This window comes from Oryctolagus cuniculus, chromosome 6, assembly GCF_964237555.1.
Source record: "Oryctolagus cuniculus chromosome 6, mOryCun1.1, whole genome shotgun sequence".
NCBI classification, from domain to species: domain Eukaryota; kingdom Metazoa; phylum Chordata; class Mammalia; order Lagomorpha; family Leporidae; genus Oryctolagus; species Oryctolagus cuniculus.
Window position 1 is genome coordinate 120,341,167 of NC_091437.1, and position 16,202 is coordinate 120,357,368.

At 50.0% G+C, this 16,202-nt stretch overlaps 1 protein-coding gene across 8 annotated transcripts in view; it reads right to left on the reverse strand.

The window, feature by feature from the left end:
* Positions 1-16,202, reverse strand: part of TP53INP1 (tumor protein p53 inducible nuclear protein 1) — a 119,514-nt gene that overhangs the window by 12,785 nt on the left and 90,527 nt on the right. For 3 of the 8 annotated variants that reach the window (XM_008255761.4, XM_008255766.4, XM_051844635.2), the window contains exon 1: positions 5,589-5,727. The exons of 2 other annotated variants lie outside the window; for them this stretch is intronic. The gene's annotated coding sequence lies outside the window, so the exon portion shown is untranslated. Of the gene's footprint in view, positions 1-3,628; positions 3,784-4,438; positions 4,561-5,588; positions 5,728-16,202 lie in introns of those variants that run through there. 3 more of the 8 variants (XM_070075324.1, XM_070075325.1, XM_070075323.1) reach the window with 3 other exon arrangements.

Genomic DNA, 16,202 nt, shown 5'->3' on the forward strand with positions numbered 1-16,202 from the left:
GCTAGGGAGGAAAAACTATTTTCAAAACCTTTTCCCTACTTCTCTGCAATTTCAGGAGCAGAGAGCAGCCCCAAGTACAATGCTATGTCTGCTGACCCATCTGGGAGAATTGTCCCAATCTCCACAGGGCAGGGCTGGACTCTCACAGCTGGAATTTTTGGTTTGGGAGGGGAGAAGCCCCTGCTCATCCTGTCTTTCTTCCCCTGTCACTGTTTGAGGGTAAGACACTGGGGCCCAGGTCAGGCACAAGGCAGAAAGCATTGCTGGAGCCCCTCTGGCTACAGCTGCAAACCCATGGAGTGCACAGTGCGTACACCTGGACAGCACACAACTGTGCAGGGCCCAGGCTCTCCCAGAGCCGCTAAGGAGCAGTGCATGAAAATGCCCTTTGGGCTTCCTGGTCAAAGCCTACCTCCAGATGTGCCATGACCATGTAGGGACAACTAGAATCAGGTTGGCAGAGTGTGGGTACAGAAGTCCAGGGATAGCACGCTCATCCTGCATTTCACTGCTGCTCTCTGCTGGCATGTACACCAAGCGCCTGCTGAGGCCTGCTGGGAAAGTGGAGCCCTTGGGAAAGAGTGGGAGGAGCGCTGGCCTGGGCACCAGAAGTTCTGGCGCTGGCTCTACCACGGGTGCCTGCAGCTAAACAGTTTGGCCCTTCTAAGCCTCAGTCTCACTATTAGAAAAATGGGGATATGAGGTTTACTCACATCCTCCCTTTCTCCACAAACTTCTAACATAATGAAGAGCCAAGGTTGGTCTCACTACGTGGGTGTCACTAAGGCACAGGAGCTGTTTGAGGACCCCACCCACCAGGTACATTAGGTGAACAAACATGTGAAATGTGACTGATGTGACTGAGAAACTAGATCTTCTTTTATCCATTTGAATTTGACGTCTGGAGGGCCAATGCTGTGGCACAGCAGGTAAAGCTGCCGCTTGTGATGCTGGCATTCCATATGGACACTGGTCCCAGCTGCTCCACTTCCAATCCAGCTCCCTACTGGACGGCCTGGGAAAAACAGTGAGGGATGGCCCCTGCCGCCCATGTGGGAGACCTAAAAGAAGCTCCTTTGGCCTGGCCTAGCCCTGGCCATTGCAGCCATCTAGGGAGTCAGCAGATGGAAGATCTGTTTCTCCCTCTCTCTCTCTGTAATTCTTTCAAATAAATAAATAAATCTTAAAAAAAAAAAACACTAAACAATAAAAAAATTTTGAAACCTAACAATGGAGTCAGTTTTGGGAAAACTTTCAAGTATGTTAGGAATAATTAGGGTATGTGAATCTACTTTGTCAACTGTAAATTTTGTGTCCAAATACAGATCAAGTATTTCTAATGACAATTTTACAGCTGAACTATGTTATAAGTGTAAAATAGATACTGGGCTGTATTTGAAAGATTCCGTATCTCAGCCTACCCAATAAAAGAATGCAAACTATCTCAGTAAAAAGTGTATATTGATTACATGTTGAGATAATTTTGGATACATTTACATATACTAATAAAATTAATTTCTCTTGTTTCTTTTTCCTTTTGAAAGTGGCTACTAGAACAGTTAAACACACATGTGGTTCCCAATCTCTTATTTCTGCTGGCCAGTGTCTTTTTTTTTTTTTTTTTTTTTTTTTTGACAGGCAGAGTGGACAGTGAGAGACAGAGAGAAAGGTCTTCCTTTTGCCGTTGGTTCACCCTCCAATGGCCGCCGTGGCCGATCGGAAGGCAGGAGCTAGGTGCTTCTCCTGGTCTCCTATGCAGGTGCAGGGCCCAAGCACTTGGGCCATCCTCCACTGCACTCCCGGGCCATAGCAGAGAGCTGGCCTGGAAGGGGGCAACCGGGACAGAATCCGGCACCCCAACTGGGACTAGAACCCGGTGTGCAAGCGTCGCTAGGTGGAGGATTAGCCTATTGAGCCGCGGCGCCAGCCCCAGTGTTAGTCTTGAAAAACCTCCCAGGGCTGGGGCTATGATGCAGCAGGTTAAGCTGCCACCTGCAATGCTGGTATCCCATATGGGCACCAGTTTGAGTCTCAACTGTTCCATTTCTGATCCAGCTCCATGCTAACAGCCTGGGAAAGCAACAAAGATGGCTCAACTCTTTGGGTTCCTGCATCCACATGGGAGACCCAGAAGAAATTCTTGGCTCAGGATCACCCAGGTCCGGTCTTTGAGGCCATCTAGGGAGTGAACCAGCAGATACATCTCTGCCTCTCCTGTAAACTCTGCCTTTCAAACAAAAAAAAAATAAACCTTAAAAAAAAAAAACCTCCCTAAAATCTTAATGGCCTCTCCTCCCACTAATGGCCCAGAGACTGTCCAGGCCCAGTCACTGCTGCTCTTGACCTTGGCTCCTGCCCAGTAAAGAAGGCTCTCCACGGGGTGGGCTTTCCGTGGAGCTGAAAGGCAAAGCAGAGATTCACATTCCTCTCCTCCTCACATGGTCACTGACTTTCTGATCTCCGCAACTCTGGGCCAATGTTAAAACTAAAACAGAAATTCCAGAGAGAGCCCGTGTACTGAGGACAAGTTTACAAAAACAGCTCTGCAACTGAACTAAGGGGCAGAAGCAAGCAAGGTGGGCGGGGGGCGTGGCTGGGGTTTCTGGAGGCACCTGTAAACCTTCAGTTGCAGCCAACCCCAGCCCAGCAGCTCCCAGTGGAAAAGGATACAAAGTGTCTGAGCCCAAGCATTGCAAGAAGCCAGCTTTGTGCCGGCTCCTTAAAGTACTTCCATCCTCCCTCTTAAAAAGAAATGTTTCATTATAAACCAAAACACATTATAGAACCTTTATTCTTCCACTGCCTTGTTGCAATCTCTGTTAGCCCTCTTTCTTCTAAGGTAGGTTTCTTTTTACCTAGTTGTAGTCTAGTGCATGCACAATTATGTATCTTGCTTTACTTAACACTTTATCACCAATGTTTTTGGTATTAGTACATGAGTGGGAAATGTTCAGCAGGCAGAAAAAGGTGGCCAAGTCTGATACCTATGGGTAAGAACGTTCTAGTTTGTAACTTATAAAGGGAACTATTTGGAAGATATTGTAAATGCTATTTTCTCATTTTTTAGATAAGTAACCCACCAAAAGCAGTGGGGTGTGGTACCTAAAGGTTGCTCTGGTTAACCCGCCCAGTTCAAGTCCAGCTCTGCTGCTTGTAACCCCTGTGTACTCAGGATATCTGGTAAACACGTGGGTGCCTCTAGTCTCAACCTTAACAAGAGCACCACAGCTACAACATCTGCTTTATGAGACCACCAGGAAAACTTGGTGTACATCACTTAGAATTCTGCCTGACACCTAAGAGCACTCGGGAAATTTTAACTACTAGTTCATTCCAAGCCAGTTGTGAGACTCAGAAAGTCATTTACCATCTTTGGGTCTGAGTTTCTTTACCTGCAAAATGTATGCAATAATTAAAGCTTCAATTGAGGTACTCATCCCATTTTACTGATAAGGAAACTGAGGCTTAGGAATTAAGCGCTGTGGCACAGTGGGTTAACGCCCTAGCCTGAAGCACCAGCATCCCATGTGAGTGCTGGTTGAAACCCGGCTGCTCCCCTTCTGATCCAGCTCTCCACTGTGGCCTGGCAAAGCAGTAGAGGATGGCCCAGCTCCTTGGGCCCCTGCACCTGCGTGGGAGACCCGGAAGAACCTCCTGGCTCCTGGCTTCGGATCAACAAAGTTCCAGTCGTTGTGGCCATCTGGCGAGTGAACCAGCGGACGAAAGACCTCTTTCTCTCCGTCTCTCTCGCTCTCTGTAACTCTTTAAAATAAATCAATAAATCTTAAAAAAAAAAAAAAAAAAGAAATTAGGCACCTTGCTTGAAAGCGGCAGAGCAGGCCAGGAGTGGAGCAGGCATTGGAGCATAAATTTCCTCTGACTGCTGTCTTTCCCTGCCCAAGAGTTCTCAGGCTCCTATCAGCCTCTGCTCCAGTTCTATGAACTTTGAAGAACAGTGCTTTTCAGTTGGTTTTGCTGCCAGTAGGAGGCTCCAAAAACAATGTTATAGTAATAATTAAAAAAACCCCAACAACTCAGGCTTTAACTTCTAAATATGTGTACGGTTGGTACGGTTGTGGCAGTTTTCACACATCAAGTGTTTACACTGAAAAGCAGCCTTAGAATTCCCATCCTATTGATATCCACCCTCCCCCACTAGCACAGAAAGATGAAGATACTGATCCAAGTAATTTACCCCCATTCTGAACTGCAGAACAAGGCAAAGTCACCGCTGCTCGTTTTACGCTGCCCAGTCTGTTAAACTAGTTTGCAAGGGAGGCTGTTCCCCCAAGCCCTCCAAAGCCTGGCCTGAAGCTGAGTGAAGTGGCCCAGTAGTAATTCGTGGTCTGTTAACCTTGCATCTGAAGAGCAGGGCCATTCCAAAGAGAAATATGAAGGAATAGAAAAGAACAAAAGATAGGACGTGAAAACAAGAGACCTTGGTCACATAAATTAGTAGGGACCTGGTTCCAAGCAGGGGCCTTTGAAAAATCCTGCTGCCAGTTCAGAATTACAATGGCTGTGACCTAAAGGCCAAAAGCTTCCCAGGGTTTTTCACACCTGCAAATGAAAAATGTAGTTCAATGACCAAGCAAGTGACTTCAGGACCTTAGGGAATTCACTAGGACCCTAAGGGTCACAGTCCCACCCCCACCCCCTTTTTTCTCATAACTAGCAAAGGACGGCTAAGTCCTCGGAGCTGTAGATGCAAAGGGGCTCATCCTTAATCCACCCTACACAAGAATTAGTGAGAAGTAATCAGGGAATACAATTTAACCTGAGTCCCATCTGCAACTGTAGTTTTTAAATTTTTTAACTGGCTGTGTGGCCTTGAGTAAATTATTTCATCTCTGGGCCCCGATTTCCTTCCTATAAAACTGGACCGACTTCGTGGGGTTACTGCGAGGATCGACCGGGATCATGTAGGCAGTCTTCAGCATAATACACGGCACATAATAAGTGCTCAATAAGCGATCAGGATCAAGCAGATCTGCTTTGGCAGATCCCAAACAAAGCAAAACGCAACTCACTCCTTCCACAGGTGCAATCTCAACTAGTGTTGCGTGAGATCAAGTAGATCAAGCAACAGGCACTGGTCCCCCGGACACTCGAACCGGGCAGGGCTCGGCTAGCGGAGCGGGTCCGCGTGGCCCCAGGGCCTCCCGTGCCCCCGCGGGCGAAGGGGCGAAGAGCCCGGACGCCGCGTCCCGAGCCGGCAGCCCCATCCCACGGCCGAGTGCTGGAGGAGGAGGAGGAGAAAGAGGAGGAGGAGGGTCCTCCGCGGCCAAGAAAGCAGGCCAGGCCCGGGGGAGGAGGCAGAAACCGAACACCCAACCGCCGCCCAGCGCTGGGGCTCGGCCCGGCCCAGGTCCCCGCCGCCGCCTCCGCTCGCACCCGGGCCGCGGGGACCGCCGAGGGTCGGCTGAGGGCGTGGGCGGAGACAGCGGCAGGGAAGAAGCGACAGGCTGCGAGAGGGCACAGCCAGAGGGCAGGGCGCGAGGTCAGAGCCGTCGGGTTCCGGGACCGGGCTGCGCCGTCACGACCGCGGGCAGCGAGGGGCCCTGGACGCCCGCCCCGCCAGCACTTACGTGGGCCCGAGCCACAGCCGGGATGCGCGGGCGAACGAAGCGGCTGCCGGCTCGGCGGGGACGGGTAGGGACCGGCTCGCTCGGGCGCAGGGCTGCACGGGGCTGCTGAGGTAGCTGCGGTCCGGCCAGGCTGCACCTCGCTCGGTCCTCGGGTGGCGGGTTCGGGGCGCGGGCCGGCTCCAGCCCTCCTGTCGCTGCGCCCCAGCCGCCGCCGGCAGTTCGTGTCCTTTTGTTGTTGTGCAGCGCTCGCAACAGCTGATCGGCCGCTCCGCCCGCGTCGGGCCCGCCCGCCGGCCGCCCCGCCCCAGGGCCGCGCCAGCCCGGGCTCCAGCCAATCGGCAGCGCGGAGGCCCCGGGGCCGCCCTGCGAGAGGTTGTCACTAACGCATGTGACCTGGCGCCGAGCCGGGCGGCGTTCGCGAGTCAGAAACAAGCCCGGGCAACAAAAGCCGGGAGCCGAGGAGGCCGGAGGGGGCGGGGGCGCCCGCGGGGTGCGCTTGCGGTGCGGGGAAGAACCCAACTTCAGCGGCCCGTTGTCGAGGGGTTGGGGCCCGGGGAACACAGGAAGCTTTTCCGTGAGAGGACAGCGAAGACACAGAGTGTCAGCGGCTTCAGACTCCCGGAGCCCCAATTCCAGCTAGAGCCGTGGACTTGGTTGGAACTTGAAGGCCACTTCTAGGCCTTCCCGGGAGGGAATGGCTGGGCCGCGTCGTGGGCGATGCCGGCCCACTCAACTTCCCCTTTTCGGACAAGGACCGGGCCCCACCTGTTGTAGTAACCAGCACTGGGGGCTGAGGGAACTTGCCCGTAGGGTTCCGCCAGTGCGCAAGGCCAGCAGACCAGGCCTGGGGGCGGGGAGGTCCGCCCCCAGCAGACAGGGGAGGTGGCAGCCTGCTTCCTCCGCCGGCTCTGCATCTAAGCGCTCAGGGCCCCAGGAAGTTATCACTTGTGTGCTGGGTACCTACGGGCGAGCTGGGCCGGCTCACCGCGCCTACCCGCTCACCCGGCTGTTTACAGGGAGAGGGGGAGATGAGCGCTCTAGCAAACACATTCCAAACCTGTCCACATCTGGAGAAGGCAAAGGAGTATGTTTGTCAGCGCTCCGTGGATCCTGTTTGGAGTGAGGGGTCATTCTGTGACCCAGAGGGAAGTGTGCAACAACCCTCGAAGGGCATAGCTGCCACACATGGCCGTCTCTGAGAGGCTCCTCATTCTGACACAAGAATCCGGTGGTCACGCCACTTCCAACAAAACTGGTTTTTTAAAGAATATAAACCATATTTTAGGGGATTGTCTGACACTCAAGAGTAATGATCAAAATGTGGTCATTTCACTTTGAGTCACAAGACTAACTTACACACTAGAGAGTCTCACAGGATTGAACGCGGGTTGGATTTTAGATTACAGCAAATCAGGCTCATCCCAATATATTCTTTCAAATGTCACCGATGTGTTAGGAGCCCCACAATCTCGGATGTCTCCTCTGGAATCTTGAAGAGACCATCTTCCCATTCAGAACCCAAGTATAATATCAATTATAAAGGTCTAATTTTTTTAAAAGTCAAAAAGACATCTGTTTCCCGCTTGATAATGTTTATCACAGCTATAGGCAACAAATGCAAGCACACAATACTTTTTCATGATAGAGAAAACAACGTGAGGTCGATGACGCTCCCAAAGATGGCCACCACAAGATCTCCTTCATCGGGAAGTGGAGTCTGTTTTTCCTCCCCTTGAATCTTGGCTGGCTCTGTGACTGCTTTGATCAATAGGATGTGGTGGAAATAAGGTTCTAGGATCTCCAAGCCCAGCCCCGAAGGAAGCCTCATAGCTTTCGCACTATACTCTGGCTACAGCCAGCCACCACAGAAATGCCAGCACGCTGTGAGCAGGCCCACACTGGCCGTGTGGAGAGGCCCCATGCTAGGGAGCCCCTGTTCAGCCCACCTCAGCCGAGGGATCAGACACCAGGGCAGAAGCCCACTCAGAAGTTCCTGACCCAGCAGACAATTCATATAGGAGATAAGGCATCCCCACTGAGTCCTGCCAGCACTGCAGAATCACGAACAACTAATTTTGTTTTTATTTATGTAGTTATTTATTTTGAGAGAGTGCATCCAACTACTGGTTCATTCCCCAAATGCCGGAATGGCAGAGCCAAAGCCAGGAGCTGGGAATGCAAACCTAGTCTCCTATGTGGGTGGCAGGATCCTAAAAGAGCCATCACTGCTCTCATCCAGGGTCCACATTAGCTTGAAGCTAGCATTGGGAGCTGGAGCCAGGTATTGAACCCAGGTACTGTGATGTGAGCTGCAGCATCTTAACCACTATGCCAAACACCTATCCCAAAAACTTATTTTCAGGCGTTAAATGTTGGAGTACTTTAAAGCGGTCATGGGTAACCAAAACACAGAGCCAACAGAAATGCTCCTAACCTCAGGCATTTGGCACAGCAGTTAAGGCCCTAGTTGAGGTGCCAGAATGCTTGGGTTTGAGTCTCAACTTCTGCACCTAATTCCAGCTTTCTGATCTGGAAGGCAACTAGTGATGGCTCAAGTCCTTGGGTCACTGCCACCCATGTGGAGGACCCAGGTTGAGTTTCTGGCTTCAGCCTGGCTCAGCCCCTGCAATGGAGACATTTACAGAGTGAACCAGTATATGGAGGATCTCCCTCTGTTTCTGCTCTCAAATATATATATATATATATATATATATGCATATATACACACACACACACACACACACACATACTTAAATGCCCATAACAGATCAAACATCTCTACACTCCACAAAGTAGAGTTCTTATGACTGAAAACAATGAACTTATCTCAGGAGTCATCTGCCTCTGCTTACTCGCCAGCTGATTTTTACTCTCCCACCCCAGGGCTTGTTTATCCCAGTGGCTACCAAGGAGGGGGCGGGGAAGCTTGGGAGAAGTCTGCTCCCATGAGGGAGGAGTATTTTATCACTGACATTACTTGGAACTGTTGGGGCACGATAAAAATAAAAAGCAAACTGACTCTTAGGCAGTTTTACTATTGTTTTTAAATTCTCTGCAGACAGACAAAACAAACATTTACTGCCTAGTGCCTGAACCTGGGGTGGCTCCCTCCCCCTGCCTCCCTTCTGGACATGCCACTGGTGTCTGTGGTGATATACGGTGAGACTCGGGAGTAATGTCATCCCACAGCAGAGCTATCCCAGCGCAACCACACTGTGAAACCACACAACCGCAGACCAGCCTCTCTGCAGGCTGACAAAGACCCAGACATGTTCCCTGCCCAGGCGGACCCAGTGCATCCAGTCATCCTTTAATTCACAGGATAATTCTCGGCGTGTTGCTATAGTACCCACGGCCAGGCTGGCCCCCTGCTGTGAGGGTGCCCTCTTTCTCCATCTGCCAGAGCCCTCCTGTCTGTTTTCCAGGGAGCTCAATGCACTCCCTTATCTACCCTAACAAAAGGGATTCAGTCTCATGTTTTGTTCTGAAGGATCTCAAGGCAGAACCACATTTATGCCAACACCCGATACAATGCAACTCATGCCCCTGCCTCCTGCTTACCAAAGCAGGCTGCGGCCATCACCCTGCCAGTTGCATGGAGGCTGCTAAAGAATAATGCTTCCTACCAAGCCACAGATGGAGGAGCCCGTAGGATGCAACCTGGGAACAGAAAGCAACAAGTTGTCCAGTCTGTTCTGAGGGGAATCCCAAAGTGAGGTCCACTTAGGTCATTTTCTGCTGGGCTCTGACCACACAAATGTCTGGGAAAGACAAGAAGTTTTTCACTGCATTTCATTTGGAACAATCACTTGGAATTCCAGTGAAATCTACTATCCTACCAAAGGGAAGAAAAGCCTGTCTTCAGAAAGCCTGGGGGCAAGGAAGTGAGAGATTCAGTTAGCTCCTTTTTCTGAAATAAAAAGCAAGCAAACAAACCAAAAAAACCCATAAATCTAATTGGGCTGCCATTACCATCTTGGGAAGCAGTCAGGAATTATGCCTACACTGTAAGTTAAAGGCTTCAAATAAGTTAAAGCTTTTCAATATGCTGTGGCCTTTCTGACATCCATAGTTTGGTTCATTTTTCAATCTTAGTTCCTCATGGTGAGTAGAAACAAACTCCTTAAAATGAAAAGGGTCTGTGTACTGGCTGAGGCTCCAAAAAGGAGAGGGAGGTGGGCCCCTTCATGCAGCAGCCAGGGCTGGGGGAGCACAGCCCTCCCCACCCCAGGCCCTGGGTACATTGTCCAGTCCCTGTAAAGTCTTAATTTTAAGGACTTTTTAAGTTCCTGGGTGAATGCACAGATAAAAAGCCAACTATTGGCCGGCGCCGCGGCTCACTAGGCTAATCCTCCGCCTAGCAGCGCCGGCACACCGGGTTCTAGTCCCGGTCAGGGCGCCGGATTCTGTCCCAGTTGCCCCTCTTCCAGGCCAGCTCTCTGCTGTGGCCCGGGAGTGCAGTGGAGGATGGCCCAAGTGCTTGGGCCCTGCACCCCATGGGAGACCAGGAGAAGCACCTGGCTCCTGCCATCGGATCAGCGCGGTGTGCCGGCCACAGCGTGCCGGCCGCGGCGGCCATTGGAGGGTGAACCAACGGCGAAGGAAGACCTTTGTCTGTCTCTCTCTCTCACTGTCCACTCTGCCTGTCAAAAAATAAATAAATAAATAAATAAAAATAAATAAATAAAAAATAAAAATCCAACTATGTAGAATTAACCTGAAACATCCTTACAACAGGGCAGAAAGCAAAGTCATTCCTTAATGGATGTGGTCTAGATACTTGATATGGAATGTCCGTCTCTCCACCTCCGCAGCTGCGTGGATCTGCTGGCTGGGGCAGACCCGGCTTGGTCCTGAGGCAGTTGTCAGAGTTAGCTGAAATGCATGAGTATTGGTTTTTTATGATTCCTGCTGCAAAAGCTATCCCCTCACTCCCGCTGCTGCTTCTGGGCCACTGCCCAGCAATCTGTGTGTGCCACGGCAACCGAGGTGGGGTCTGGAACCAGGACTCGCTCTGTTGCGGCGACAGCTTGAGCACAATGTGTCTCTCTGCCCTTCTCCAAAGGATAATGCAGACAATAGGACTGCTGCTTACATAAGCTACGTACGGCCTCAATAACCCACCTGTTTAAGGAAAACTTGCTTATCGGGTTATTCTTTTTTTGCTTGAATTAAGTACCTTAAATATCTATTACATTTTGCAAGATTAATTTGTGTTCTTGAATGTCCAGGTTTTTCAAGTCTATGGCAAAGCTAGGCCTAAACACTGAGCCACCTGAGTCAGCGTTCTTGATTTCTGTTCTTCTGGGGCCTCTCTTGCTTTATTCCTCTTTAGCAGGAGTGGTCACTTCCTTCCCTTCGTGGCTCACACAGGGAGGACATGAGTATATTTCCATAAGGGTTAAATGTGATCCACTCATCCATCTGGGGCGCTGTGAGTCCTAAGTGTCCACTGTGTTCAGGGCATTCAGTCACTGACTCGACAGTTCCTTCATAAGCACTTGCTCTATGCCAGGCCCTGGAGATACAGCAGTGAAGGTTCCCTCAGGAGCCTTCCATCTCCGTAGAGCAGGAGACAAAATAAGCAATGAGATACATAATGTAGTGGGTACAAACCAGGCCTGGGGAAAGGGTTCCTGAAAGGCTGGTGGGGGAAGGCCAGCAGGCCTCTCTGAGGAGGTGGCATTAGAGCAGTAAGAACTGAACACAGGAAGGAAGTGTGGCCCAGGCGGCAGGAAGAACAAGTGCAAGGGCCCGAGACAGAGGAGCCCTTGCGTGCGGCAGGCATTGGTGCAGTGGTTAAGACACCTGCTATGACACCTGCATCCCGTATCAGCAGACCGCCCGGGTTTGAGGCCCGGCTCTGCCCCTGATTCCAGTTTCCTGCTGATGGACACCCCGGGAGGCAGCAGGTGTTGTCTCAGATGGGTCCCTGCCACCCATGTGAGAGATCTGAATTGAATTCCTGGCTCCCAGGTATTTGGGAAGTGAACCAGTAGTTAGGAACTCTCTCTGTGTGACTCTGCCTCTCCAGTGGCATTAAACAAACAGGAGTCCTTGCCCAAGGGACAGCTGGTGTAGCTGAACGTTCGGCACCATCTGTAGCTGATGGTTACCTGACCATACCTGACCAGGTCTACACATTGAAGGGGACTGGCCATAGAACTTGAAATTCCTTTGTAGTCTTTTTGGTTTTTGCAACACTTCCAGAAAGTCATACAAGAAGTAACTTTTCGTGTTTATCATTATAACATGGAAGGTAAATTTCAGAGCCTTGAGGGCAGGTCTGCCAGGATGGATCTAAGGTACACAGTTTTGCTGCACACTGGGAAGGGAAAAACATTTTGGGCTGGCTGGAAAGGAAGGAACGGGTAAGTATGGAATGGGGACAGTGCCTCAGTTTCCTCACCTATGAAGAAGGGAACATAATCCCAGCTGTTTTCATCACTGCACAGTCATTTCTTATTTTCAGGACTTTTACTTCTAATCAGCATGTGGAAATCAGGTTAAAAAAAGAAAAAAGAAAAACTTAAAAGCTTTAATAACTTCTTCTCCCCCCCCCTTTTTTTTTTGACAGGAAGAGTTAGACAGTGAGAGAGAGAGAGACAGAGAAAGGTCTTCCTTCCGTTGGTTCACCCCCCAAATGGCCACTATGGCCGGCGCGCTGCGCCGATCCGAAGGCAGGAGCCAGGTGCTTCCTCCTGGTCTCCCATGAGGGTGCAGGGCCCAAGGACTTGGGCCATCCTCCACTGCACTCCCGGGCCACAGCAGAGAGCTGGACTGGAAGAGGGGCAACTGGGACAGAATCTGGTGCCCCAACCGGGACTAGAACTTGGGGTGCTGGCGCCGCAGGCAGAGGATTAGCCTAGTGAGCTGTGGCGCCAGCCAAAAGCTTTAATAACTTCTAATAACTCAAGTCCCCCCACCCAAACACCAAAGTTAATGAGAAAATACCCTCCTCCTCTTCTTTACTAAGTCTACAAGCAGGAATCACAGAGGTAGTCTAGACCCATGCTTGCATTTGTGCCTCCCCAACATGCATTTTGCATGATCTGAATGTTTAGAAAATAAGCCCCTCCCTAGCACACACTGATACACCTGAGTTACTTTACTTGCTCATATACAAGTGCAATTGAAACCAATCAGTCCTGGAAAGTCAGCTCCTAGAATTCATTTCACCCATGACTCTGGGTATAATTTAAACTGTGAAGCGCCTGACTCTTAGTAGTGGTTTAGAGCACTAGTTCTGGAATCAGGTCTTGGTGCAAGCTGCACGACCTTGAATTTGACCTCTCTTAGCCTCAGTTTCTTGATTCATATAGGGGGATGATAAGAATGTTTTCTTAGGTGGTTCTGAAGATCAAATGAGATAACCCATACAAAGCACTCAATACAATACTTAGCACGATAGTAAGAGTCTGTTAAAATGTCCTAGGTGTAATCTGAGTGTCCTGAGTTATCTGAACTTTGGGCAAGTGCTAGGCGAGAGGGGCTCAAGGCAGCCCTCTCCAGGAGCTGAGTTCTGAACCAAGCCCTGAATGATGAAAGAGCCAGCAGGCTCTGGGACCCCTTAGTAGTGACCAGTGGCAGCAGTGGAAAGAACAGTGAATGTAGGCCCTCCCCCAACACCACCTGCATCTATGGAGGACCAGCAGTGTGGCCACAGGGCAGTGAGGCTGAAAGGGACTGTGGAAGGACACAGGCCAGAAAGATGGGCAAGCCCTGGGTCAGGAGGGAATGAGATGTTCAGATTTCATTCGAAATATCATGGGGGTGGAAGAATTTCCAAACAATTACCCAGGCTGCTATTTAGATAACAACTGTATATGGGGAAACATGAGGCAGTCATTCAGGGAAGGGGAAAGGGGTGCAGGACAGGACGGCAGCATAGAGGTAGAGACAGGTAGTTGAAATGCAGATTTGGAAGGGAGGGACAACGAGGCTGCCTGGTGGACTGGTGTGAGAGAGCCTTGAGGAAGATGCTCAGCGTCCTGACCTGGCTGACAGTGGAGAGAGAGGACTGTGGGTGGGGGTGGGGGAGCCGGTGGGAGGCTCTTCAGATGCTGAGTGGAAATGTCCAAGGCAGGTGAATATCTGGTCTGGGGCTCAAGGTAAGGATAGTGGGGGTAATGTTGAATTCATCAGCTTTTAAATAATATTTAAAGCCACACAATTGGGTGGGATGAGCCAGGAAGAGCTTATGCACAGAGAAGAGGGCTGAGAGCTAGGCCTGGGCTCTGACTTTTAGAACAAAGAAGGATAAGGGACATGCATGAAGAAGCTCAGGAAGGAGCAGTGCATGGCACAAGTGAAGAATGGGTCTGGCGGTCTGGAATCCAAGTGCTGAAAATGCCTTCAGACGGAAAACGTGGGGTAGGTGGGAGGCACAGACGCTAAGCTGCCGCTTGGGATGTCTGCATCCCATGTCAGAGTGCCTGGCTCTAGTCCTGGCTCTTCCACTTCCAACCCAGTTTCCTGCTAATCCACACCCTGCAGGCAGTGGTGATGGATCAAGTAGTTGGGTCCCTGTCACCCACATGAGAGACCTAGGTGGAGTTCATGGCTCCTGGATTTGGCCTGGTTCAGCCCTGGCTGATTCAATCATTTGCAGAATGAACCAGAAGATAGAAGATCTGTCTCTTAATAAAATAAATAAAAATAATTAACAATTTTTTAAAAAGAAGAGATGACCAACTGCTGAGAAGCCAAATATGGAAAACAATGAGGACAGCACAGTGGTCTCTGGATCTTGGAAAGACGGTGGTCAGGGATGACTTCCCACTGCTGTTCCAGGCATTGGTGGAGTGCCAAGTGGAGTGGGTTAAAAAGAGAGAGGAAAGGCCACAAAAGAGAAAGACTGGAAGGTAAGGCAGGGGAATGCATGCATTTGCTGGAACTGTCATCAGCAAGAAGCATGGACCAGGTGACTTAAACAACAAAAGTGTGTCTTCTCACAGTTTTGGAGGCTGGAAGTCCAAGAATCAGGTGCAGCTTGGAGACGACTATCTTCTCCCCGTGTGTTCACACACATTCTGCATTGTCTATGTCTAATCTTCCTTTCCTATAAGGACACCAGCCACATTGGATTACGGCCCACCCAAATGGCTTCATTGTAACCCCACTGCCTCTGTACTGGACTCTGTCCATAAGCAGTCACATTCTGCAGTACTGGGGTTGGGACTTCAACACAGGAATCTGATGGGACATGATTCAGCTCACATCACTAAGCAATCCTTTCTAAAGTGCTTTTCTGTAAAGAAGAACAAAGGGTTGAGGTGGAACTGGAAGGAAATAGGGAGACTGGGGGGTTGTGTCCATATTTTGGATTTTTAATCTAATTTTTAAAAAATTTATATAAGGTGAAAAAATTTCATGTATTTCTATTTTATTTTTTTATTTTTGACAGGCAGAGTGGACAGTGAGAGAGAGACAGAGAGAAAGGTCTTCCTTTGCCGTTGGTTCACCCTCCAATGGCTGCCGTGGCCGGTGCGCTGCAGCCGGCGCACCGCGCTGATCTGAAGCCAGGAGCCAGGTGCTTCTCCTGGTCTCCCATGGGGTGCAGGGCTCAAGGACTTGGGCCATCCTCCACTGCACTCCCGGGCCACAGCAGAGAGCTGGCCTGGAAGGGGGCAACCGGGACAGAATCCAGCGCCCCGACTGGGACTAGAACCTTGTGTGCCGGCGCCGCAAGGCGGAGGATTAGCCTATTAAGCCACGGCGCCGGCCTCATGTATTTCATATATACATATTTAGAGGCACAGTGATACTTCCTACCCTCCCCTCCCCACAACTCCCACCCTCCCTCCTTCTTCCTTTCTTATTCTTTCTTTTAATTTTTACAATGACATACTTTCAGCTTACTTTATAATCATAAGCTTAACTCTCCACTATGTAAAGAATTCAGCAAATAGTGAGAAGAAACAAAACTCTGTTCCCCAACAGTAAAGACAAAGCTGTAACCAATAATAAAATCTCAAAATGCCAATTTTACTCATACACATTACATTTTTTTGTATTGTATTAGCTACCACAGATCAGGGAAAACATGATATTTCTCTTGGGACTGGCTTATTTCACTAAGTATAATGGTTTCCTGCTGCATCCATTTTGTTGCAAAAGACAGGATTTCATTCTTTTTTATGGCTGAGTAGTATTCCACAGTGCATACACACAACATTTTCTTTATCCAGACATTGGCTGATGGACACTTATTTTGGATTTTTACTATGGGAGAAATGACAACCTCTGGTATTGCTGGTGAGAATGTTACGGTCTAGAAGCTGAAACTGCAGCTGCAGAACAGAGGGGTTGGCTATGGTAGTAAAGCCCTCCAGCACCTCAGAGGATAGGATGACTTACCTGTGTCACATAACCTATGGGGGGGTGAGGCTGTGACCCCAGAAATTTGAACTCTGAGATTCTCCAGTAACACCAAACTGCATTTCAATTCCTGTCCTTGGGACCAGCAAGAAACTTAACAACAACCCCCCAGAATGTCCAGGAGGGAAGGCATTCACATATAACATTACAGCCCTCCCAGTTGCCTGGATGCTAGATATTTGAGGCTCACGGGGAGCTGAAGTAGGTCAGTGGGATCATGGGAGGGGAAGAGGA